Raw genomic sequence first — 26,652 nt, 5'->3', positions numbered from 1 at the left:
AACAGATGGTGACGAGTTTCTATGCATGAGCCGCACCTTTGGCACTTGTCATCATCCAGGATACTTTTGTGAAACAGATTTGAACGAGTGCTTAGCCGGTCTTTAAAAAGCAACCACGAGAAGATCTTTACTTTGTTGGGAACCTTTGTACGCCAAACATTAATGCTATTCTGGTCTTGCATACCAGTGTATGTCAAAAGCTTGTACGCATCACGGACATTAAACTTTGCACTCGTCGAGACAAGAAGCCGTTGGTCAGGGGCATTCATGGTGAGATGAACCTGCGCAAGAGCAAACAACTAGCTGTGTAGCTCACTGCGTGCAGCCGTAGTGAGCCTAGGACGCAGATGCAAATCAAACCCATTTTGGAAAACATATTGAACTGAAATATCCGGCCTTAAAGTGTATTCCATTAGAACTCTCTCTATAGACTCGCTCTCTAGCCGAGCGAGCTCTTGTCCCCGCCGGTGACCACCCCGGTCCCGGCGTCCACCAGCAACACTGCCGGCGGCTACTATAGCCCTAGTGGTCCTCCGCCCTCCCCAGTGGCGAAGCCAGCCCAAAAAATGACCTAGGGCGGAGTTCAACATCAAAATTTTCGCACGGCCAAAGTGATGCGCCGAAGATTGCTGCCCGGTTGCAAGCGCCCGCGGCAGCGGTGCACGGGATCCGCTGACGCGGCTGGCGGGTGTCGAGTTGGGGTTGCAGGACGGACGGACGGACGCGGAGCGCCATCATGCAACGACAGCAATGCGTCGGCGTGAGTGCCTGAGCGGGACTGCAGGAAGGGGGGTGGATGGTGAACTGCCAAAGTCGCCAGCAGCGTCTAGTGGCAAGAAGACGCAGCGTTGGGCTGGGGCTAGGCTGAACCTCTTAAGAGGCTACAGCCCACTCGACCGGACGGTCCACGAGATCACGAAGTCCTCTCTTGTAGTGCTCCATTGGCCCAATCTGAGTCTCGCAACTCTTGGCAGTAGATGACCGTCGTCCTCACGTTCGGGGGAGGGGGGCGTCATCGCACCGTCATGAGCCCCGATCGGAGTTGAGAACGGGGGATATTGTCAGCACCCACGAACCGGAGGAAGCATCTACCACTATGGACAGCCCCACCAGAAAGCCTAGTGTTAGTTTTGGTGGCAGCGAATGGGTTCGCTAGATGTGCCTGCGCGCACGTATCAAGCCCAACCCATATAAATGCAAGAGAGTCGCTGGTTAAAATACTGAGTGCATACGAGGAGGAGTATCGAACAACTTATATGAACTCTTACTCTTTACTCAAGTAATTTGTCCTTTGAAAGTTAATTCCTTGTTCTCCTTTGTTCTTCTTATGTTCCTCAGATCCATCCTACTTCTTGTTCTCCGCTACCTTTGTTGTTAACAGTATGCTCTAGATCTCGTCTAGAAGCACCTAGGGCGGCCGCCCGGGCTCGCCCTAGTGGTGGCTCCGCCACTGGCCCTCCCTACCGACTGCCTTTCTGCCCCAGCATCCAGATCTACGCCCCGTCGCCCACTCGCGTCCTTCGCGATGTCGGATCCACCCCCTTCGCCCCGTCAGGATGGTAGTCACTCTGGTGCCAGATGTACGCCAAATCCACGCTGACAGCTCAACCCTGGAGCTACCCCCTTCCGCCCCTCCCCCGGAGCCGGTCCCTCTCGCCTGGTGGAGGAATCTCTGGAGGGGATCTACTTCAGCCTCCCGTCCGATTCGGAGGCGGACAAAGAGGAGGATCTCCACTGGCTCCCCCCTGCTCCTCACCAAAGGGGAAAGGTGTCGCGTCTAACGGTCGTCGCGGACCCCCCTCTCCTGTATGCGGGGCGGGCGGCTTCATGGCCGACGCTCGCCGGTCGCATCCTGACTCTGGCGCCACAGCTTGGTCACGCAATGATTCCTCTGGTGGATGAGGATGGATTCCACAGGGTCGTCAACAAGCGTCGGGCGCGGGAGGAGGCACGCATCCTTCATCACCCGCATGTCCGCCGGCCGGTCCCCGCTGATTTTGTGGGAAGATGCTTCAATTGCCTCGCGTTCGACCACGTCGCCTCCCGCTGCACCCAGCCATCATGGTGTTTCCGCTGTGAAGAAATCGGGCACATTACCAAGAACTACAAGCGCCCTTGTCTCCTGGGACCGCCGTGCGGTCGTGGTCGCCCACCAGGAGGCACTACTACAAAAACAATTTGTAGGAACACCCTAATTTTTTTCTCAGGGCGGGTCAAAATTGGACTCGTTGCTACAAATGGAGTGAGGTTACTGTAGCAACTGACCCAACCACCTAGTCCTAAAAATGCAGCTTTAGGGGCGGGTCACCCCTCACCCGCCCCTAAAAATGGTCCCATTTTTAGGAGCGGGTGAGCTAGTTTTAGCGGTGGGTCACCCCCTCACCCGCCCCTACAAAAAAATTTCAAATTTATTCCAGAAATTCATTTAATTCAAAAAATAGCAAAACACATACAAAAGTAAAATTTTTACCATAAGCCTATTGTGATCTATAGAACTAGAAAAAATATTAAAATCATATTTTAGTGTATATAGTGATTATGAGAGTGGAAACCACAAAGTAAGCTTTGAGTTGTATGAGAGAGTAGAGTGAGTGAGTTATACATTATGCTTTCACACTCTTAACCATTATAGACGCTGAAATATAGTTTTCATATTTTTATTAATTTCTACATATCACAGTAGGCTTATGGTAAAAATTTTATATTTAAACAAAATTTTAGAATTAAAAAAATCATTTGTAGGGGCGAGTGGGGACGTCACCCGCTCCTAAAAATTATTTATAGGGGTGGGTGGGGGTGTCACCCGCCCCTAAAAATAGACAGCCTATTCGGAGTGTGTTGAAAGGAACAAGGAGGCAACTACGTGGAGAGGTCTCTCCATTTAGCGTTAAGTGGAGAGCCCCCTTTCCATTTTTATGCAGCCAATTTAGACGGAAATGGAAAATAATTCCACCTGCCCTCCCGCATGACTCACAGGCCTGTTTCGCGTCAAAAAAAAAAAAAAACTTACCTTCCTCCTGCACGTCTCTACTGCTGCTGCTACGCTGACTATATAATAAGCTAACATAAAACTACGGATCTGCTGCTACTTTCTGCAGTATTAATATTGTAACGTTGACTATATAATAAGCTAACATAAAACTACGGATCTGCTGCTTCTTTCTGCAGTGTTAATATTGTACCCATGACGACAAAATTCCCAGGCATAAATCAAGATAAAAATAAAAATAACTAACAATAGAATGCACAACATCATAGAGATAAAAAGCATCAATTTTGGGGGCCGTGAGCAACAGATCCATGTACAAATCCTTCTAAAACCATCATAAAAAGTTTCTTACATATTCAACTAATGTGGTACAGATTTAGGGAAAAATAACTAGAGCATCATTATAAGCTATGTACATGCTGTTAGCTTCTTCAACAGTGGCTTCTTAGTTATCAAAATATTCTAATACAATCAATTGACCACATTGTGACCATTTATAAGTACATGACATGTTTGTGATTAGTCTTTTTGTATAGCTTTTACCTATAAACTATTTTATATAGTTTTGGAGTAATCTTTTTTGTTTGAGATAGGAATACCCAACTCTGAAATCCTAGCTCCGCCACTGTTCTTCAATATACTACAATTTCTAGCATGAGATAAAATTGCTTATTATTTCAGTCCTTTCAAGTTGCCCACTCGTACATTGCAAAGACCTGTATTAAGAAAAGAACATCTTACTTTGTTTCTCATGTAAACTATAGAAATGTTACTTTCTCATTCACACAGATAGTTCCAGTTACTTCTCATGTCCAATAAAATAGTGAGAAAGTTACTTCCTATTATATGTGAATCAGAGATAAGTTACTTTCTAATCATATAAATAGTACTAAGTTACTTCCTCAGTGCACCAATATTTTGAGAAAGTTACTTCCTTTGTTATGCAAAACTAGGATCAAGTTACTTTATTTCACATATGAACTATTGATAAATTACTTTCTTTCTAATTCACGCAAATAATGACAAGTTACTTCCTATTATGTGCAAATCAGAGATAAGTTATTACTTTCTAATTTCACATAAACAGGGCCAAGTTAGTTCTTCTATTCACCAAAATACTGACAAAATTACTTCCTTTATTATGCAAAAATAGAGTCAAGTTACATTATTTCACGTGTGAACTATTGATAAGTGACTTTCTAATTCATATAAATAGTGCCAAGTTACTTTCTTTATTCATCAAAATACTGAGAAAGTTATTTGTATTTACAATCTACTGCAATACAAACAGATAACATCCACACCAAGTTCATTCCCATTACATCACCCAAAAACAAAACAAAAAAAGGTAACAGAGGTGTGGCCTAATCTCTAGTTATTTTTATGCATGTAAATAAGAAGCGATTGTTTTTGTGGTGTGGTAGGTCAACTTGCTGATGATCTGAATTCCAGACCAAAACTGAACCCAACTGTTTATAATTAGATACAACAGCTAGACACAAACAGGATTTATAGCAGTTCGAGACAACTTTTTGGCACAAGTTTCGCGCTGAAAATCAGGGGCAAGCTACTACCTACCTCATCTAAATCAATGATAAGTTATTATTTTAGAGAAACTCTAGAAAATTCAGAGCACCATAGTTATTGTGAATAAAAAAGTATCTAACTAGCATAAATTAACAATTGGGACAATAGTAATAAGTTTAGCCTACCATATAATGGTAAACTACAAAAATGAAAAACATTAGAGCTCAGTGCGCGGAACAACCACACTTTGATTGATATCACGATAATGTTTTGAGAAAAAAAATCCATTAAGTACAACCAGATATGTAGTTCACTGAATTCATTGCATTATAGATGGAAGAAGGATTTATAGCAGCAGCATTGTGCAGCAGAAAATATTATTCTAAGCATTAAAAAAGATAATGCATAGCATGTGTGATTGGGAGAATCAGGACCTGATCGATATATGCCAGTTCTTATATTGTCAATAGAAGGAAAAACCAATACTACAGGCACTGATCCTGGCTTTGGTGCACCTGCAAAAATAAAAAAAGAGTAACATAAAAAAGTTAGCTATTTTTCCACAAAGGTTACTTCTTATATTGACTCAAAAGACTTGTCGATCCCCAATGAACCTTGAGGTTTACTCCTCAAATGCTATATTGTTCCAAGCAGTAGCAAGATGTACTTTACTTGCAGGTTAACAAATTTAATAAGCTATTTTTTAAAATAAATATAATTAACATGCCATGTAAAATGTGAAAACTGGATTAAAAAATTAGTAATAAGTTACTTCCTGTAGCATGCTATAACTTGAAGAAGTTACTTCCTCTAAGATATAATTTAATGGTAAGTTACTTTGTTCATATGGGAATTTCTTTAAAATATCAAAAGTTACATTCTACATGTACTAGATAATGGGATTGGTTACTTTCTACCTTATATAAAACAATAAAGTTACTTCGATGAGATGCAAAACTGAAACAATTAAAAATTAAAAAATATACTATTCATAGAGAGATGTAGAGATGTACACAAACAAGATTAGCGTGAGAAATGCTGGATTGAAAGGAGATCTTCAAACCCACCAGCGCCTACCTTATTTTCTCCGGCTTAGGAGGTGGATCTGTGCCTAGAACCCAGTACCACATCGGCACATGGAGCAACCCTTTGATCCCTTCCCCTTAATTCAAGCAATGCAATCATTATCGATCCATGATTCTACATAATCTACCAGAATTTTTTTTAAAAAAAGGCAAAATCATGTGCAAACAAGCACCTCGATCCACAGAACCCCCGGAAAGAACCTACATATTCTTTGAACTTGCTAGCTGTATCCCAACAACCTAAAAGAATACTTGAAGAATATCTAGCTGTAAAGAAAAACCAATAACCTACCATCAGTAATATCTATGAACTGTCACATTTAAAAGTACGCACAGCATATGTGATTGAGGTAAACCTAATGGAGATATACCAGTTCCCGGATTGTGTCAATACAAATACAAGGAACACCAACACTATATGCAGTGACCCTTCCTTTGCTTTGCCTGGAAAAACTGAGGAACATGAGAAAGTTAGTTATTCTCCTATAAAGGTTGCTTCCTATATTGATCAAAAAGATCTGTCGGTCCCTAATGAAAATATGAGGTTTACAATATTGTTCAAACTAGTAGCAAAAAGGTACTTTTACAAACAGTTTAAGAAATTTTATAGTCTACTTAAACATAACTAACTTCTTATGTAAAATATGAAAATTGCAGTTAAAAAATCAGCAACGAGTTCCTTCCTGTAGCATGCCATAACCAAGAGAAGTTACTTCCTCCATGACATAATTTAATAGTAAGTTACTTTATTCATATGGTAATTTCTCTAAAAATTAAAAAGTTACGTCCTATATATAAGATAATGGAATGGGTTACTTTCTACTTATTATGTAAGTCAATGATAAGTTACTTCAATATAACACCTCGATCTGCGGAAAACCCCTGGAAGTACAGTTGAAAATCAATGAACCTACATGTTCTTTGGACTTGCTAGCCCTATCCCAACATCGACACTGCCAATATGCTCGAGAGCAGCGTTGCTAACTCCGACGTGTTAAGATGAACACTAGAATACTATATAGTCTGCAAAATCCAAAAAACTCTTGGGCTTGTTGTAGCAGCAGGTTTTCGCTATCACGTGCTATTAGGTTTTGCCCACTGAGTATCCTACAAATTAGCCTGAAATTCATGTTTAAAACAAAATATTAACAATGACAGAAGCAACTTTGTTACATCTTATTCTATTTCAAAAGGGGGATTAAGCATAGAGCAGAACCCCATCCATGGCACAAAAACGGCTCGCAGCAAATTAAATAGTCGAAACCAAATTGTTTCAAACATGGTTGGTAAGAAATATACGTAGACATGCACCAAAACCTTCACGGAAATGCCAATCTACCCATGCCAATATGTCAGATCGATGAAATGTTGATCTACTTCAATACAAAGAGATAAGCCAGGGATGCATGAAGGTTGGTGGTGGTGGGGGGGGGGGGGGGGGGGTTGAGGAATCTTCGCATACCTCGATCCGTGGCCTCATCGTCGCCCATTGCTAGAATCGTTGGCACATCGTCGAAGGGTCGAGTTGAAGGCGGCACTCCCCTTCGGTCAAGGGCGGGTTGAATTGAACCTGCAGCACCTCTTCCACCCCGGTCGGAGTAGCCTGTAGCGTGGAGCAGCACCTCCAAATGCAGCAAGCCGCCTCACAACGCCAACTCTGGTGACCTTCACCTCCTCGCTTCCACATGTGACTCCGGCCACCTCTGCATCAACCAACCACTGTGCGTCACCTTCCCGCTGTCGACACGACGCCTCCGCCTCCACCGGGACTCCGTCTCCTACCCGCCGCTCGGCGCCTCCTGCCCCAACCACTGCCAAGCCACGCCTAGATCTGGCGAGCACAAATCCACCCGGCCGCCCCCACCCCACCATGAGCTGCCTCCACCTCCGCCCCACTGGTCGTCGGACACGTCGCCTTCGCTGGACCCTGCTGCATGAACCGCCTGGCCTCCAACATTCCACTCCCCTTGCCTCTGCCTTGACCCACTGCGCGTCGCTAAGATCCAGCGAGAGAACGGGATTGGGGATGGGAAAAGTGGAGGACCGGTTTGTCTCAGTGATTCGCTAGATTCAAAAATAGATTGGAACCGCTGCCCTCACACCCGCTAGTTTCTTTTTTCTCCATCCAATTAGATACGGACGGCAATGGAGAGGCTCTCGTGATAAGGTTAAGTGGAGAGGCCTCTCCCTGTAGCTTTTCTGAAGGAACAAAGGGCGGACGGCGGTGGGCGGATGGTTCGGCCCTGGTGGGCGGACGGTCCGCCAGTTAAAGAAAGAGGTTGTCCAGATTCTTTGGAGTTTCTAGTGGGCATCGAAAGTTGAACAGCGGACCGTCTGCCAGCTAAACGTTTGTACGTCTGAAGTTACATGCAGATAGTTCGGATGTCCGAACGTCTTTATAGGCGGATGGTCCGCTCAGGTGGAGCGAACGGTCCGCCACCGAACAAAAACTGGTAAAGGGCGGGCGGATGGTCCGCCGGCGTGAATTTGTAGGGGCGGGTGACAGGGTCAACCGCCCCTAGAAATGGAGCTGAGGATCTGCGTGATGGACAAACATGCAAGACCATTGGTTGAATCCAGTGATCGAGGATCGACGGGCCCACCCACCCACCGCATCCATCTTCCCTCATCCTTATCTCTCCCCTCGTCCCATCTCTCCCCACCTCTCTCTCTCTCCCCCGTCATCCCCTCCCCTTCCATCCTCTCTCGCTCCCTAGCCTCCGTCGCGGCGGGGCACACAGCCGCGGGGCGTCGGGACAGCTCGCGGCATCGCAGTCGGCGTGCAGGCCGACCAGCTCATCCTCGTCGTCGTCCATGTTGTCTAGCCTGGCCTCCTCGTGCTCCATGGCTCGGCTGCAGTGGGGCGCGTGCACGGCGGCCGCAGGTCCCAATGGCGGCACGGCGCGTGGCGCGGCGGGGCACACGACCACGGGCGTCGGGGCAACTCGCGGCGTTGCGGTCGGCGCGCAGGCCGACTAGCTCATCCTCGTCCTCGTCCTCGTCCATGCTATCCAGCTTGGCCTCCTCGTGCTCCATGGCTCGGCGGCGGTGGGGCGCATGTGCAGCGGTCGCGGGGTGCGTGCGCGGCGGCCGCGGGTCCTGACGGTGGAGCAGCGCGCGTCGTGGCAGGACACACGGCCGCGGGGCATCGGGGCAACTCGCGGTGTCGCAGTCTGCGCGCAGGCCAACCAGCTCATCCTCGTCCACGTCGTCCATATCGGCCTCCTCATGCTCAATGGCTCGGCAGCGGTGGTGAGCGGCGATCGCAGGTCCCGATGGTGGCGCGGCGGGGCACACGGCCATGGGGCGTTGGGGCAGCTCGTGGCATTGCAGTCGGCGCGCTGGCCGACCAGCTCATCCTCGTCCCGGTCCACATCATTTAGCTCGGCCTATTCGTGCTCCATGGTGCGGCGGCAGCGGGGTGCGTGCGCGGCGGTCGCGGATCCGGACGGCAGCACGGCGTACAACGCGCCTAATCTTCTTTGTTTTTTATTCGATTCATAAGGGCAGGTCGCCCAGTCGCCCGCCCCTGAAAATATATTTCTAGAGATGGGTGAGGGGTGACCCACCCCTAAAAATGGATTTTTAGGGGTGGGCATGTTACCCGCCCCTACAAACTTCATTTTTGGCTGCGAAAAGCAGCAATGGGCCTGGCGCCCACTGCTACAAATGCTATTTGGACAGCCCCTGCACATCCTTTCTGTAGTAGTGTGGGTCTGCTCCAGCATTGATGCAGCTGTGGCGTCTCACCGTCGGGGTCAGGGTCACTCCGCAGCCTCCGCTTTGACCGCTTCTTTGGGGTCGGCTTCTACAAGTCGTGCCTACTCTGGCCCGCCGTCCATCTGCGCACCTTCTTCGGCGGGTCACGCCTCTTCGTCGGAGGATCCCGGGGTTTCACCGTCGCTGCCTCGGAGTTCCCGTGGGGACATCCTTCTCGGCACCCCTCTCTTGTTGTTCGCACGGTTCCTCGTACGGTGGAGCTGCAGCATGATGAGGACACACTCGTGGCCACCACCTTGATCGTCTTGGTCATCGGCACACACCCTTCCCTCGCTCCTTTCTAGGTCCGACGCTTTGTTCAGGATAGCTATGGGGTTTCCAGCAGAGATTTTACCTTGCATCAGTACTGGCCGGAAGACTTCCTACTCATATTCCGGAACGCTGAGGATCTGCAGCACGTGCTTGATGCTCCTCCCCTGCCGCGTGCAGACATGGTTCTGCTTTTTTGCTGTTGAAGAAGGCTCTCCACGGCCGAGGGAGAAAAATTGTGCTTTCGGGTGCTGGTTGAGTTCCGCGGTATCCCCTCTCATGCTTGGTCGGCTGCAACTGCACAGATCATGCATCCTCGGTGACGCCTATGCTACCCCGGAACCCACACCCTCCATGGTGGCGCGTGCTGATTTGCACCGCTTTCAGGCAGCTATTTGGTGTAGCGATCCGGATCTCATCCCAAACGAGGCCATCATCCGCATTCCTGAACATGTTGATAGTTTGGGTGACAATAACCTCTTTCTTAGACAAGATCAGATCATAAACCATGATCTGCCTATGCTTCTCTACAAGATTGAAATCGAGATTCTTGAGATTCATGATTGGAATGATTCGAGCTCCTCAGATGACTCCGGCAACTTACCTGATTGTGTGCTGAGCGACTATGATGACGAAGATGACTACCCGGGCTTTCACCAGGCCTCTCGCTCTCATCCTAGGCCGCGGCAGCCAGTCTTCCGAACTCCTGGCTATGGCAGTGGTTCTGCAGCCGCTGGTGGTAGTGGCGAGGGCCCGAGTTCGGATGCTCCGACTGCCGGTCTGGCGCTAGGATGATCGCTCCCTTTTCCTTTGTGCTTCGGCAGTGTCCCGTCGGTGGGGTGGGGCCAGCGTGCTCCGAGCAAATGTCTTGATGCTGCAGCTGATTTACATGATTTTGGTCACTTTGTCATGCTGATGATCAGGTTTTTGACCCCATGATATCTGAAGCGGAAGGCTGCCATTTGTGGGTCTGCAATCTGGAGGCTGGTGATGGGCTCCCATCTCGCCAAGACTCGCTGATGAGCGACACCCTGATGGACCCCATGTTTGTCGAAGTTGAATTGTTGTCCGCCCTGTCAAGCCCAACCGCTGCCGAAGATGATGCTCCCTCGCCGATCTTGGGATCCTGGTCAGAGATGCTCGGCCCACTACGGTGAGGTATCCCGCCCGACCTGCGCCGGTCGATTTGGAATCAGTACATTTCGATGTTCAGACCCCTGAGCCGGTCCTCCGTGCCTCTCCCTCCCTGCGCAATGTCACAGTCGCCCGAGGGACACGGGAGGCCCTTCCGCTGCATCTTTTCTCTGATGCCAGCACGCCGGTGAAAGAGACTGTCGCTAATTTCGCAAATGCTGTGAGTAGGGAGCACCCCCCCCCCCTCCAGCGGTGTTGGTTGCTTGTCCACTGCGCCGGCGTTCCAGGCAGCAGCAGCAGGTGTTCTCCATCCTACATAGCGAGAGGCTGGCAAAGAAATCGCGCCACCGTGCTACCAAGCCCGCGGTCCAGGCGCAAAACGTGATGATGAAGAAGTTAGGCCTGACCTCGGACGTTCGCCCCCCGGATGCTTCCTCATTCCAGCAATTTACGGATACGTTCTCCTCCACCCTGACAGTATCCCACTATGGTGCTCTGGACACTTTGTTGCTGGCCGGAATGGGTTCTCTGGCAACGGAGGTGGCTGCGCTTGTGATGATGTCTTGACCCCATTGTCGTTGGGCTTTTGGTGGCAAAGAACTGTTATCCATGTTAAATGAAAACTGTCTTGTGTGGAATGTGCGGGGCTTGAATTCTAGAGCCCGGCGCAACGTGGTGCGTGAGCTTGTTGATCAGGAAAGCATTTCCTTGTTATCATTGCAAGAGACTAAGCTAGAAATTTGTTTGTTGGACCTTGTCCGGGAAATTTGTGGGGCTAGCTTCGCCTATTTTTTCCAGCCAGCTTCTAACACCTGTGGAGGCATCCTGCTGGCATGGCGGAGCAACATTTGGTTGGTAACAAACCCATTGTCTAGATCACACAGCCTGACAGCACAAGTAACCATGTTACAGAATGATGAGACGTGGTGGCTCACATGTGTCTATGGTCCACAAACGGACCAGGAGAAAATCTTTTTTCTGGACAAACTCAGGGAGGTGCGAGCAGCCTGTTCAGGCACTTGGTCGGTACGGGGCGATTTTAACCTGATTTATCAAGCCGAAGACAAAAATAACCATTGGCTTAACAGGCGTATGATGTGCCATTTTCGACAGTTCCTCAATGATGTTGAGCTTCAGGAGCTTTATCTCAAGGGGCGGCTCTATACTTGGTCGATCGAACGCGATAATCCGATGCTTGAGCGCCTTGATCGTGTTTTCATCTCAGAAGACTGGGCTGACTCCTTCCAAATCATGACCTATCGGCATTGGCAACTGAGTGCTCTGATCATGCGCCACTTCTACTCAAAACTGATTTTTCCCTTCCACACTTTAAGCGCTTCTGCTTTGAAAACTTCTGGCTGAAGTGTGAAGGGTACCTGCAGGTCGTGGAGGAAGCTTGGAACGCACCATTGCCATGGTCGCACACCGATGTCGATGCTTTCAGATGCTTAGATTTCAAATTGTGTAATACGGCTAAGGCGCTTAAGAGTTGGAGCGCTAAACAGATCGGGTTGGTGCAACTACAACTTGCAATTGCGAAGGAGATCATATACCGACTGGAGGTGGCACAAGATTTCAGGACTCTAGCGCCACATGAGTTGGCTTTAAGCAGAAAGGCGAAGCTATGCTCGTTGGGTCTGGCTTCGTTACAGAGAACGCTGGTTAGGCAACGTGCGCGCATTACTTATCTCGCCGAAGAGGATGCCAACACGAGTTTTTTTTCCATTTGCAAGCTTGTCACAGAAGCGCATTACTTATCTCCTAAACATGATTGGCCAAAAAATTTTTAAATAAAACTTTTATAGGTTGGTTTATTGAACCTGTATACTACATGCACAATAATGCGGCTTGATGGCTTATAACGGAAGGTAAACCGGTAGGACTTTTAATTGAACCTTGCGTGATTGAAGTTATCGTACAGCTTCAGCGTAGCTGCTTAGGGGCTGATTGCATCTCGTCACCTGGCCAGATATTAACAGGTTATGTTCATCTCGAATGTTTTTTCCCCATTGCATGATAGAACTGATTGATAATGAACACTATACGGGTAGTCAGGTGATTTGACATTAATCCAACTTCGTTATGTCTTTCAGGCTGAATGTACCGGCACTACGAATGAGTCAGTTTTGAAGGTTGCTCTTGACCACGGCAAAGCTTCTGGTGTGATCAAGTCCCACGACCGTGTCGTTGTTTGCCAGAAAGTGGGAGATTCCTCGGTTGTGAAGATCATTGAGCTGGACGATTAGACAGGTAGCCTATGCGTCTGATACTGTGGCATGTTCCAGCAGATTTTTTAGTAGGCTGAAACTTCTCGGCTATGTATAATCCTGTAGCTTGCAAAATGAGCAGTTTTTCCTATGATGTGATCTTCTGAAAAATGGATCCAACAATGCAGATAGCAGGCCAAAGCTTCTTGCTGGTTCTCCAGAAGGTTTATCTGGTCATGTGGATGGAAGGCTCCGAGAAGCGATGATGGACCATCGTAAGGGGTTCACTGTGGATGATAGGGGCAGCATTTATGTTGCAGATGCTATGAACATGGCAATAAGAAAGATCAGCGATACAGGTCCCCCAAAGCATGCTACTCGTCCCTCTTGATTAGCAATATAATATATTTGTATTCAGATTCGTACAGCCGTTTGAGCTTCACTGTCTATTTTAGTGTCCAGATTCTTTTAGCATATTTGTGTTTCTCTTATAATTACTAACTGCTTACCTTCAGAGTGGACTAATTGATTTACATTATTCAGAAGGGATTATGAATCTTTATGCTAATTGAGTCTGGAAGTTATGCTATCTGAATTGAGTGCTCTTCTCTGCTGAAATTGGAAGGTAATTTCTTTTCTTACATTACAAGAACTAGTGTTCAGTATCTATTGTGATACATGGTGAAGTTCTACTAGAAAGCTACTTGGATATTTTTTACACTTGTCATAGGATATGATCAAACTGTGTTGGAGCTGGTTGATATATATTATTGTAGTCCAATTTTAGATAGTGCTCTTCAAATTTTGGACAATCTTATAGTATGTTATTAGTGTGGTTAGGCTATGTTCTGATTAATAGTTAATTTGTGATGCTCTTAACATCAACAACTTGTCTTGTTGAATTGTCAGAGATCTAATATTGATGTATTTGCAGCTTTGATGTCAAGGATGTTGATGGGATATGGTAGAGCCTGGCTGTTGGTGCAAACATCGACCGACGGCTATTATGCTCTATATAGTGAAGGCAAAGATATTTCTTTATCTAATTGTTGATGTATCTGGTTGAATTCTAGCTCTGTAATCTGGTTGTACCTCTATGCTAGTGATGTGGACCATATATGTTATATTTGTGCCTGAATGTTTGTTTGAAGATCTATTACCCAACATGTGTAGGATTCTATTTTTATTGGTTCACCATTTTTCTGTGAAAACTGAACCGGCAAGGATACTGCAAAATGCTATATTAGCACCTGAAATGCCTGTGATTATATTTCTGTCGGTCTGTTCATTATTTTTTGGTTGAAACAATACCATCAGGGATACAGTTAATAACACTGATGGGGAACCGATGGGGAAAAATGATTTCCCTATCAGGAAGGTCCTACAGGGAAATCGTTCTCGACGGATTCTTTAACCTGACGGACCCTAATTTTCCTGTGAGTAACCACACAGGAAAATCCCGTCAAGGAAATTATTTCTGTCGGTAAATCGACAGGCAATTGTAATTTCTCTGTCATTTTATCCCTATCGGGATTTTCCTTTCGGTTTGCCGTCAGAATTTATTTTTTTGACGGTTTTACCCTATATCCCTGTCGGTTTGTGGCACACAAGGAAATTTCGGTTTCCAGTAGTGTAGTATGTGTGCAACTCTGTGTGGAGGGTAGCGTGGGATGCAGGCTGGGCGGCGGCCCTCCACAGCCTCCTGCTTGGCCGGCCTGGTCGTCTCCGCTCGATTGGATGGTCGTGCTCCCCGCCGGCGCCTCCTCCGCTCCCATCCTGGCTAGCCAAGGATCCCATCGTGGAGGCGAAGGTGTAGCTGCAACTGCTGGCGGGTGCCGGCGACGGCCCGATGTGCCGCCTAGCCGAAGGGTGGCCGACGCAGCTATGCGGCTGTTGCGTGCAGCCGGCGCGTCGATGCCCTTCTGAACAAGCGGCCAGGCGGTGCCATGGCTACAACTCAAGATGCTACGCCTTGCTGCTTGTGCGAATTACCAAGGATTCAAATAGCAGGGTGAGGCAATGGTCAATGGTTGTGTGCCTCGATGCAACACGCGAGCCGCTGAGGGCTCAAGCAACGAATGAGGTACATGGTCGGTGGAATCGCTCGCGAAAGCCTTGCCGGAATGTATCCGGCCTCGACGGCGACGACGTCCTAGGCGCTTCTTGGAGGTGTCGCCGTTGCGGTTCTACCTCTCCCACAATGGCCGGTCCTTCGAGGTGGTGACTGATGTGCAGCGAAAGCGTTGCGCCCGGTGCGCGGGGAGGTGCCCACCTCCGCACATCAAGTCATGACTATGGCGTGAGTTGTAGTTCATTATTAGTGGTTTGCCACTGTTGAGTCCTTGAGCTAGGACGTGTTGTTATGTGGTTATGCCACAAATCACCTTATGCTAGGCAAATGGTCTAAAACCTTGATTATCATGCGGGGCCGTTAGGGGCCATAATGAAATGATTCAGGTGGGGATGCTCCCCCCCCAGTTGACCCTCAAAAAAAAACTCCAAGTGATCTACAACCACGACACATAATGCTATACTAGAGCCATTATCAGGCACTAGCTTCAACACGACGAGCAAGTGTTCGCTGCATTGTTCATTGAAGTGACGGGAGTGTGTAACAGCTGGGATGGATTGGAAGATATCCCCAACAAGTTTAACACTCAAACAAAGTAGTGATCACCATTCCACCCTTGTTAGGCAACATGCCAACAAAAGAATATTGGTTCCATTGCGCCCTGTATTCCGAGGTGACCAAGATCACGTTCATGCCTACATGAGTGACTATAGGAATTACTTGCTAAGCACCTAACAGCTATTATGCGTGGCACAATCTCTACCTGGTACAACACAAGCTGGCAGAAGGGTGAGTTTACATAACGCATTGGCACTAGGAAGAAAATTTTGAAGATTGCACTCTTCAAGTTCATTAATATTCTTGACCAACTCCATGAGAGCTTTAGCCACGGGCCGACAGCCATATCACGACATGGTACTCAACATCCGAAAAATGTCCCAGTTGAATAAATTATCTAGCTTAGTAATTTGAATTTGCACTCTTCTCTAGGCCCCCACGCCATCAAAACAGGATCACACAGACACTTTTCTTTATTTAAGCACAAACACAGCTCTAGGCCCCCATGCCATCTTAATATTTTGCTAACAAAAGCAGCCATCATGTCCGTCAAAGTATTTCCAGATGTAGATAATGGCAGTAGAGTAATGTTAACCACCCGAAAGATTGATGTTGCAAATCACATTGAAATGCCGAGAAAAGTTCACAATCTGAAACTCTTGGATGCTGAGAAAAGCTGGGACCTTTTCATTAGCAAGGCCTTGCCATCATATAACAGGTCCTCGATACATAACATTGGTGAGTTTGAAGAACTAGGGAGACAGATTGCAAGTAAATGTAATGGATTACCACTTGCACTTTCTGTTTTGGGGGGTTTTCTATCAAAGAATTTAACTATAGAAGCATGGAAAGATACACTATCAGGTTGGACATCGACTGAAAATGGGCGCATGATGGGAGAAATACTGGCCCGAAGTTACAATGACTTGCCAAATCATCTAAAATGCTGTTTTCTCTATCTTGCTGTTTTCCCTGAGGATTACCCCATACATGTATCAGATCTTATCAATTCATGGATAGCAGAAAGCTTCATTCCCAGTTCAATAAAGCATAAGGAACAAATGGCACGGAAGTATGTAACAAATGCGCACAAGTGGATTGAAAGTATACGACTTCATGATATTTTACATGACTGGTGCGTTGGAGAAGCAAGAGATGCTGGTTTCTGTGATGTCATCGACAAAACAACGGGTCAGGTTTCATCTCCCCTCTTTGAATATATAGTTCCTTAGCTTTGAAAAAAGAGTTCTTCCTAATTATTGACTCCTTCCTGACCTGTCATGTATCCCCCCAAAATTGCAGGGCATGTTGTGCTATCATACCGCTCCTCTTCAGAACTACTATGAAGATAACATGTTCGAGGCAGCACCTAATCTCCGAACTCTCATTGGCTTTGATCTTCCATCATTCTCCCTACCTAAGCTGAGATACCTAAGGGTTCTTCACGTAGAGAAATCGAGAGTAATGAATCTCTCTCGGGCAATCAGTGGGTGCATTCACCTTAGGTGCCTCAGGTTAATAGGGTGTGGCAGGGTCACGCTTCCTTCTTCACTTGGGCAATTACTTTACTTGAAAACTATAGATCTAAGGCATACATATTTGGAATCAGAAGTGCCAAAATCCATATGGGCTATCCCTGCTCTAAGGCATGTTTACTTTAGAGCAGAATCCATAGGTTGCAGAATTGGACCTTCTCCGCCGAAAGAGCTCCAGTTCTTATACATATATGCGAGGGTTAATGATTGTTTCCGACATGCCTGCCGAAAGGGTGGCATGGTGGCATTTTGGGGTCAAATGACCCAGTTGACCACTCTTTACTTGCGTGCTTCCGACATGCCCGCACCAATGTTACAGCTGGGATTGAGTATCATAAATTAGATTTGAATGGTTAAAATAAGGATCAAAGTGGAGCATCGGGTTGTACTTGGAAGGTTCTGACGAAACTGAATGATTTGTCCATTCGGTTCCCTGCTTCAGAGTAAAATCTGGGTGCTTTAGAGGCAGAATTGAAAGGTGTGTCTTAAACAGAAGTTGTATGTAAATATGAAATCTACAACTTTTATTTTGGGATATTTTGAAGTACAGTGAAAATTTTTGGAGAAAAGTGCACTGCAACGCTCAGGTTTTGAAGAGTCTAGTCTGCAACTCTGAAAAACGGCCTGAACCTGCCTTGTTCTGAGGCAATTTCGACCAGGTTAGAGGCCTAAATTAAGGATGTTTCTGGAAGAAAAGTTTTAGAGAAACGTCAGGGATACAACTTTCGTTTTGGAAGATTATGAATTTTGGTAATGAAATTTGTGGAAACAATGGCTCAAAGATTGGGGTTTTGCACTGAAACACACCCTGTTCAGACTGCTACAGAAGACCGACGAGTTTATCCTTGCGTCGCCCACCGCTCAAGCCTCGGTGGTGAAAGTTTAAACCGTGTCTGAACATATCATCTTCCACTTCGCGCCATTCTGTTCCCCAAACCGAGCTCTCTGTTCTTCGCAAAAATTCGTCTCCCTCGCATGATCTTGGTTTGATTCCTTGCACACAGGACCTCCCAGGATCACTAGAAATCCATTCGAACCCTTCCCGGGCCAAATCCTTCACGGCAGCTCCGGGTCCAAAATCATCTTCTTCCTCGGGTCGTTGTCGTGCTGGGGGTTGCCGGTGAGCATGGTCCTCCCGACCTTGGATTCCAGTTCTGGGTGGTCTAGAAGCGATGAAAGAGGTTGTAGATGGGGTAGGGGCTGTTGGTCGGCCCGTTTCGTGGTTGGGATGGCCGGAACGTTGTCGCGCCGCCGTGGCCGAGCCGTGGCCATGGGGGTCGCCGCTGAGCCCTGTGCTCTGGCGCTTCCAGGGCCAGGTTGGGAGCCTAGGCGTGCTCCTGTGGTGAGGTTGCTGCTGTGTTGGCGATCTGTCGGGGCTGGTGGGGGGGCCTCGCCATGGCCGGCCGCCATGCGTCGTGCCTTGGTTGTCGCCTGTGTCGACGTTCTGGGTCTGGGCGTGTGTTGTGGAGGAGATTTGGGGGCTGGTGCGCGTGGGGGACTTGGGGGCGATCCCTGTGCGCGGGCCGGCCTGGTCTCACGGCAAGCTCGTCGTCGGCGTGCCAGGGGCAGCCACCGTGGGCTATGCGCGTGAAGAAACAGAGGAAGGGGAAAAGGAGTTTGGGGTAGAAGAAAAGAAAAGTGAGGGGGTTTAGTGAAAGAAAGCAGGGTTAAGTGGAGAAGGATGAGAGTGAAGGGGGTTTTCTTGTAAAATTGTGTAGATTTTACTAGAATTAGATGTAAATTCTGCTTTCTTCCCTAATTCTTTATATTTGTAGATTTATCCAAATCTAACAAGCCCAATTTTTCTAGGATTATTTTATTGTCTTTTATGTATGAGAACTCTTAAACTCTAAGAAAAATAATAATAGTATCGAGTATTTATTTCTATGCCTTTTATTTAAGGTATTTAAATAAGTACTTAACAATTATAAAATGTGTAAAATTATGAATAATGTTTTATTAATCACATATTCTTGATAATTCATAGGAATTAGGTTTTGAGTTAGAAATTAATTGTGAAACCCTTTTATTTAATAAAAGAAAATGCATAAGGTAGATTAGTAATTAAGAAAATGGTGGGTTAATTCTTTTGTGGGTAGAATAGTGTTGACTTGCAACGTTATCATGAGATAAGTTGTACAGTCTTATTTTATCAAAAGTTTTGCACGCTAATATTGACTTGCATCCTAAGGTAGAATCTGAAGCACCTGAAGTGGAGTTTGTGGAATTATCTGAAGATCCCCAGGAGACCGAGGAAGTTATTGATCTTATTCCTGTTGTTGAAGGGGTTTTTGAAGATACTAACTTAGCAGGGACCAAAGGCAAGCCCCGGTGCATTTATAACTACCTTTTTTATAATCGTTATAAAATCATAAAATTTGGTTTATTTCATGATTGTGCATTACTTCTAGGAGTTGATTGCAAGTCAATTCTCTTATGCATAATCCATCCTTGTTTAATAGGACAACTTTGCCACCTTCTCAAATTTAACTAGTAATGTCCTATGCTTAGCAAAGCTTAGTTGTTACTTTATAGTAACCATGTTACTTCAATACCTAAGGTTAATCTAGATCTCACTTTAATCAAGGAAATGGCTTGTTTTTTTAAAGTTGTGGGCAGAAGCTAGTGATGTGGTGTCACACCCGGTTTTAAGGTCAAAACCGAATGCATAGCTATATGTATGCCAGGATCAAGTTTCATACATATAGAGACATTATAAGTGAATAATCAGTAACAGTATCACGAAAAAAAGAAACTAAAACAATTAAAAGACTATCAGAGTTATACAGCTTATCCTGGAAATGAAGGCTCCAAACTTCACAGGCAATCGACTGGGGGTTGCGTACGCCTAGAACTCAGCATCATCTTCAAAAGACTTCACAGCAACTTTCCCTTCTGAGCAGCAGTAAGCAAGGGTGAGTACACTTATGGTTGGTACTCAGCAAGGCCACAAGAAATAACCAGAATGTGATTTATATCCATCTTTAAATTTATTAATCATGTGAGGGTCCAAGCCGCTCTTGACCGTGAGCACGGCTAACCGGTTAGTTTTAACTCTGCAGAGGTTGTACACATTCACCACAATTCGCGTAAAAGTTCCGAAGAACTTTGAACCCAATCACGCATATGTGCTGATCAGGCACAATACCACACTTCCAAGGTGTGATTGCATAGGGACGCTACGAGGCCTTTACAAAGAATTCCTATATGTATATGTTGGTCCCTGCCGTGCGGTCCCTCAGAAGACACAGCTTCCTTTACCCGCTCCACAACACAAACTCATAACCACCAAGCGGAACAACCCCAACACAACATATAGTTCATCTAATTACTTAGCCAAGACCAGAGCCATATAGTATTGTGGTTGTACGGTTTTCTTGGGTGGTTCTCCATGTTCCAATTAAATCATATCATCTTGTAAATAAAGCATAGATAGAAGTATGGTTAGGGTCACTTGCCTTTCTCCAACGAAAAGCTACTCTTACTACTCTTCAGCTTTTGCTCACTTGGAGAACTTGATCTTCAATCTTTGAACAATGATCCTTCTACTCGGAGCAATCATCGGGCAAACATACAAAACAACAAAAAGATACAACTAAGAACATTACACCATAACAAAAGAAAGGCTTCAAAAGAATGCACTAAAGGATAGAGCTCACTGCTATGGTTACGGGAGCGCAAGAAACACGGAAAACGGAGCTAAAACGGCGATTCTATGAGTTAAACGGTGCTTCAGGGATCTAGTCGCGATTAACTATAGAGTTAAGAGCTAGCAGAAAAGATTTGTAAGACACAGAAAATTGTGCTCACAGAGGATAACAAGATCATAAAGCTATCGCACACATTGCAAGGATCACGTGAGCACGAGAATCGATGAAAACGGAGTTAAAACGTGAAAGATATGGCTAAAACAAGGTTCTAAGGACTTGTTTGCGATAGATTTAAACTTCCAGGGGCTAGTGTTATCGCCATAAATTAACAGGATTAATTTATGGGCCGAAAGCAAGATGGACTTAAAGCAGAAAATTAAGAAGACTTGTAAATCGGCTCCTGCGTGAGCATCTGGGCCATATGGGCCATGTATCCTTAGATTTAGTTCAAGATTAGAGATAGAGTCCAATCGGGACAAGATTAGTTTAGATTGTTTCTCAAGTCTCCGGACTATAAATATGTACCCTTTGTTATTCGTAAGAGAGGGCGTCATCACATCTCGCAAACAACAACTCTCGGCGCATCGCCACCCCTAATTCTAGGGTTTCATCCAAGTAAGCGCCATGCTGCCTTGATCGCTTCTTGCGATCAGGGCAGCATTGTTCTTACTTTTACCTTGGTATTACTCGTACTGTAGCGTTTTTGATTGCGAGTAATGCTAGTTATCCTGATGTTCGTAGCATGGCTTTTAATAGATTTATTGTGCTTCATTGCTTATCATCTACGAATATCACGTTGTCTCTGTGCTGTCACGTTTCGATCTTATGCTAGTTCTTGTTGCATAGAATTAGTCGCACAGAGGCAACACCCTGCTTCTTTTATGTTTAGTAGAACTAATCTGTTATGGTTTGCTCTTATTTTAGGAGTTGGCGTAATATCAGCTAGGTTAGGTCTTGCAAACGGATTGGATGATTCGGTGGCGTAGTAGATGCTTTATCTTAGCCTTGATAGGGATTGTTCCGGGAATCGGCTCTTGCTAGTTTTTAAGCCTCTGTTTTGGGTTCTGGTTTAGTTGTCTGTTACGTTCATTAGGCCTAGTCACGTGTAGGATGTTCCGATCTAGCAGGGAAGCTTTTACCATCGTGGATTAGATTAGCTAGATTTAATTGAAGCAACTTTATAGTTATTTGCTTTATTCATCAGTATCTGGATAAATGCAGATCCAACCCGACACCGGGACTCGATCGGCTCTTTAAAGCCGATGCAAGAGTCGTCTCGGGGAGCCGACCACGGCTCGGACTTACGTTTACATGTGTCTTTGTACGCAGGAAACTGTTCGAAGCACGTCTGCACCCTCCTGATCGGGTATAGGTCAGGTGGCACGCCCGGTTTTCCACAGAACCTCCGGGCGCGTGACGGAATTGCGGGGCGTCGACGAGGGAGTAGTGCCTGCCAGCGCCCCGGCAACCTCCCGGCTCTTCGTGTTGCCCGTCGCTACTCGCCGGTGGGTTTCGACCGACAACAGCTAGCTTTAAAGAAACCAGGGTGTAAAACCTAACTAAACCTTAAATGCAGGGGTTAGATTGCAAAAACTCAACTCACGGACGGCGGGTTCTATTTTAGAAAAACTCAAGGTTTAAAACGTAAAAGGAAGGACCTATACGTAAATATTTTTGAACATGGCTGGACTACAGGTTTATTTTGTGAAAACGGAAGGGTTGTTTTGCAAAAGAGACACGCGAACCGGTATCTAGGGTTTAGGAGCGTCGGATCTAGATTTAACGGCTGAGGCCGATCCGAGAAAATGATCTAATCTAGATCGTCAGAAACAGATCGGGCGGTTGAGAACGAAGGGGATGCGCGGCGGCGGCGCAAGACGCCAGCGGCGAGTGAACGCGGCGGCGAGCGGCGGCGATCACGCCGGAGTAACGCATAAGTGCGTTCCCGAGCTTGATTTGACGTGGGCTTTGCATGTGAAGACTACACGCGGCACGGGGAACTCCATTGCGGGGTTGGCAAGGTGCGGGGGTGGCCAGACGCGAGCGGGCAACGGCGAGGGGTGGCTCGGCGGCGTAGTCTTGCTCCGGTGAGCGATAGCGCGCGGCACAGAGAGGGTACAATAGAGAAAAAAAGGGCTCGGCAATGCTGCTCACCTCGACGCGAAGCTCCGAGGCAGCTGGGACACGACGGGGAGCGGCAGAGCGGCAGTGCAGCAAGCTCCGGACAGCGGCGGCAATAGAGGGCGCAGAGCAAGGGTTTTGGGCGTGGGCAAAGGCGGCGCTGCGGGTTCGGGGTTCGAGGGGCGAGGGTCGGCGCTATTTATAGAGGTCCCAAGGGACCTCGGCGTGCGGATCAAGGGGCGCGGGCGCGGCGTACGTCGGCCGGACACAGCTCGAGTCTGGCTCGGTTACAGGCTCGAGGGGAAAACGGGCTCGGGGTTCGGGCGGCACGTGCGAGCGAAGCGGAGCTGCTGGGGGCCTCGGGACCAGCTCGGCACTGGCGGAGGCCCACGATAGCGGCGGAGCACAGCGCGGGGCCAGGAGCAGAGAGCAGAGGCGAGCGAGAGGAGGAGGACGGATCCGATGAGCGGGACCCGCCTGTCGGCGACACAGGACGGGAAGGCGCGGATGGGCCGGCGCACGCGCGAGACTGGGCCGGGGGAGGGAGGTTGGGCCGCGTGCGGAAGGAGAAAAAGGAGCGGACTGGGCCGGGCTGGCGGTTTGGGCTGAACGGAGAAAGAGAGGGAGAGAGAAGAGAAAGGTCTTTTTTTTTGTTTTTGCAGAAGACTTCAAACAAATTCAATTTGAATCCAAATTCGAAGAATTCAAATTCAAATTGAACCACAACATTAAAACAATGCAAGGGTAGCATGAGTGCAACACACAACCAACTTCATTTAATTTTTTTTTTGAAAATCAAACAAACTTTATTTAATTTTACTAAATTCCCTGTGAAGAAAAATAAATGTTGGCAAAATTTTAAAATTATGAGAAAATTGTGGAATTATTTTTAATTTTAATGACATTCTGAAATCCAAAAACCTGAGAAAATTGTGGCTTTATTATTTATTTTAGTCACATCCTGAAATTTGAAAATTTCAGGGTGTGACATGTGGTTCTGCCCGTTGAAATTAATTTCTTTAAGGACCGTTCATTGTGTTAATCTTTGATCAAGTGATACTACCTGGTTGCTTACTGTCATTGGGAACCAGCAATCCGGTGAGTTAGTTGGCTCTTGGATTGGAAATGATTTATACGCGTGCTTGGCGAGTGAGAGAAAGGCAGGGGCGTAGCCTGAAACTCACATTGGAGATCAGGCCAGGCGTGGGGTCCCATGTGGGGGTGCGTCTCTGGGTTCGAGTAACTTTATTTTTAGCCCTTTGGGTACGGCTAATTGAAAGGTTGTTATGTACAGTCCCCAGAACTGTACATAACTGATGATTAGGTATCTCCTGCAGGATGTAAATCGATCCGGATCGCCGCAATTCTCGGTCATGAATGCACTTGATCATCGCTTGAGCATCATAGTTAAGAAAGATATTTGTGTGGTTTTTCCTTGAAAGTAATATTAATTTCAACGGGTTAAGCTACCTGTTTGACGTATTTTTGTCATGATAAATTCAAATGTCATGGGTTAAGCTCAAGTGTTTTACCAAGAAGCAAGAAGCTTGCATGGGCTAGCTTCACGTACGAGCATGGTTCAGAATACACATACTCAAACCTGGTATCATACAAATGGAGGAACGGCCGGATGGCCAGCCCGCGCCACAGCCGGCGCGGCCTAGAAAGTTCCAGAAGCATCGGGACCTCCCGGACCCTTTTGCCGTGATTGCGACCCAATGCATCGGCCCACAACAAGATGAGAAAAGACTACGTGCGCACAGGCCTGGGTTTGGAATGAACGTGCACACATCATCCTTAGCTTCTCATGCACGTGTGTCAGAGGTTTTCTTGATCATTAGGCCCACCATGCAGTGAGTCGGGATGGCCGGATACTTATCTTGCTCGTTTAAAACTGCAACTGTGTATCGCTCCGCTTTGCACGTCGAGCAGATAAGGCCCACAGATTTCTCTCAACCAACTGGAGGCGGCGCCGGGTGGAGAACCTATCAAGCGTGTGACCCTAGCCCCTGCCTATATAAAGGCCTGTGCCGTACATCACAAAGGGGGTCTTCTTTTTCCTCGACGGGAGCGAGGGGGCGAGTCGCGCCCCAGCCGATCGCCATGCCGACGCCGTGCACTTCCTGCTCGCCTTGACGAGCGGAGAAGCCAGGGAGGCCGGCGAGCTCGCCATCCATCATCAGATCGCCGACCGCCTGAGAGTCGAGAGATCGCCGGCCGCCGTCGAGCTCGCCATCCATCATCAGGCTTTTCGCTGGAGGAATCTTCCACGGAGGGAAGAGCCACCAGGACGCCGTCGACGGCTCGGCCGCCGGGCAAGGCGCCGCAGAGCAAAGGAAGATCGATCTTGAAGCGGAGCCGACCACCGTGTCTACATCATGTAGATACCGAGTAATACGCCAAGGAAGCAAGAAGGCAGCCATGGCCGCCTCTCTCTTGAGGTGCAGGTTGATCTTTTATTCTCCCTCCTTTCTTTTCACAGCATGCGCCCGTCGATCCGTCGCTCATCCATGTCGCCATGGTGCTGTACGCGAGCACGTTGATGGTGGAGACGCCAAGCTAGTGATGAAGGCATCGGCCGGCGACAACACCCCGCTACTCCATCGAGCCTGGCTGCCGGCCGACGACGATGGCGCCGCGAAAACACTGAGATGACCGGCGTCGAGACCCGCTGCACGTCGAGGACTGGCTGCCGAACCGGCAACAACAACGCCGCCACGAAGTCACTGAAGTCCAGCCGCCACACCAACGACGACGTTGAAGCGCGACGCGACGAGACCGGCGCTGTACGCCAAGCTGGCGTCGAGGATGATGGCACCACCGCGCTGCCCACCCCAAAGAGCTGCGTGGAGCCGGAGAGTTGACCTGCAACTCGGCACCCGACCACGCGCTCGCACGCATGTCCGTGCATGCCTGGCCAGGAGCTAAGTGCACACGTACAGCTAATGAGAAGATTAGTAGGCTACAGTGGCATGCACGAATAAGATGTATACGTGCGCCACCATGGAAACTAATTTAAGAAGCTAGCTTTCTGCGGATGAGATTTTCCTGCAGAATTACTTCGTCCATCTACGAGCACTTGCTACGCCCAACTACTCATCGTCGATGACCATCTCGGCTCGACTGTCGGCACAGAGGCAGCACCTCTCTCGCCGTCGACGCCCAACCCTCATCGTCGACGACCACCTTGGCTCGGCTGCCAGGAGAGCGGTGGCACCCCTCGTTGTCGACGACCACCTCGGCTCGACCGCCAGCAGAGCAGCGGCACCCCTCATCGTCGACAACCCCACCTCGGCTCGGCCGCCAGCAGAGCGGCAGCAGCCCTCATCGTCGATGACCACCTCGACTCGGCCACCGGCAGGGCAGCGGCACCCCTCATCGTCGACAACCATCTTGGCTCAGCCGCTGGTGGAGCGGCAGCATCCCTCGTGCCCATCATCCTCACGCCCATCTGGTTGCAGGCATGGATAGCTGGATGTTCGCTCACAGAGCCGCGTCGAAGAGCGGCGGCCGGAACCTTGCGCGGCGCTGAAGCAGATATTATTCTCGCCCACGAGGAGCCACCACAGAACGACAACACCGACATGGCATTCTACGAGCGGCCGACAACATCGGCGACGGCACCATCGTGGCTGGCGCTGCACATCCAAGCCCAGCGCTTCAAGCCTAATACCGACTCGACGATGACGCTACCGCGAAGACGCCAGGGCCACAAGCGACTGCAAGGTGGTGAGCGACGCCGATAT

At 47.8% G+C, this 26,652-nt stretch overlaps 1 long non-coding RNA gene across 1 annotated transcript; it reads right to left on the bottom strand.

Annotated features, from left to right (window-relative positions):
- Positions 1-3,617: 3,617 nt before the first annotated feature.
- Positions 3,618-5,847, bottom strand: LOC120646319. Its single transcript, XR_005664380.1, has 3 exons — positions 5,594-5,847; positions 4,951-5,031; positions 3,618-3,705 (listed from the first exon to the last, which is right to left on the bottom strand). It is a non-coding gene; the product is annotated as an uncharacterized LOC120646319 (long non-coding RNA).
- Between the last annotated feature and the right edge of the window lie 20,805 nt (positions 5,848-26,652).

Source organism: Panicum virgatum, chromosome 8K (genome assembly GCF_016808335.1).
Source record: "Panicum virgatum strain AP13 chromosome 8K, P.virgatum_v5, whole genome shotgun sequence".
NCBI lineage: Eukaryota > Viridiplantae > Streptophyta > Magnoliopsida > Poales > Poaceae > Panicum > Panicum virgatum.
The sequence above is the reverse complement of the archived record's forward strand: the minus strand, read 5'-3'. Positions and strand labels throughout refer to the sequence as shown.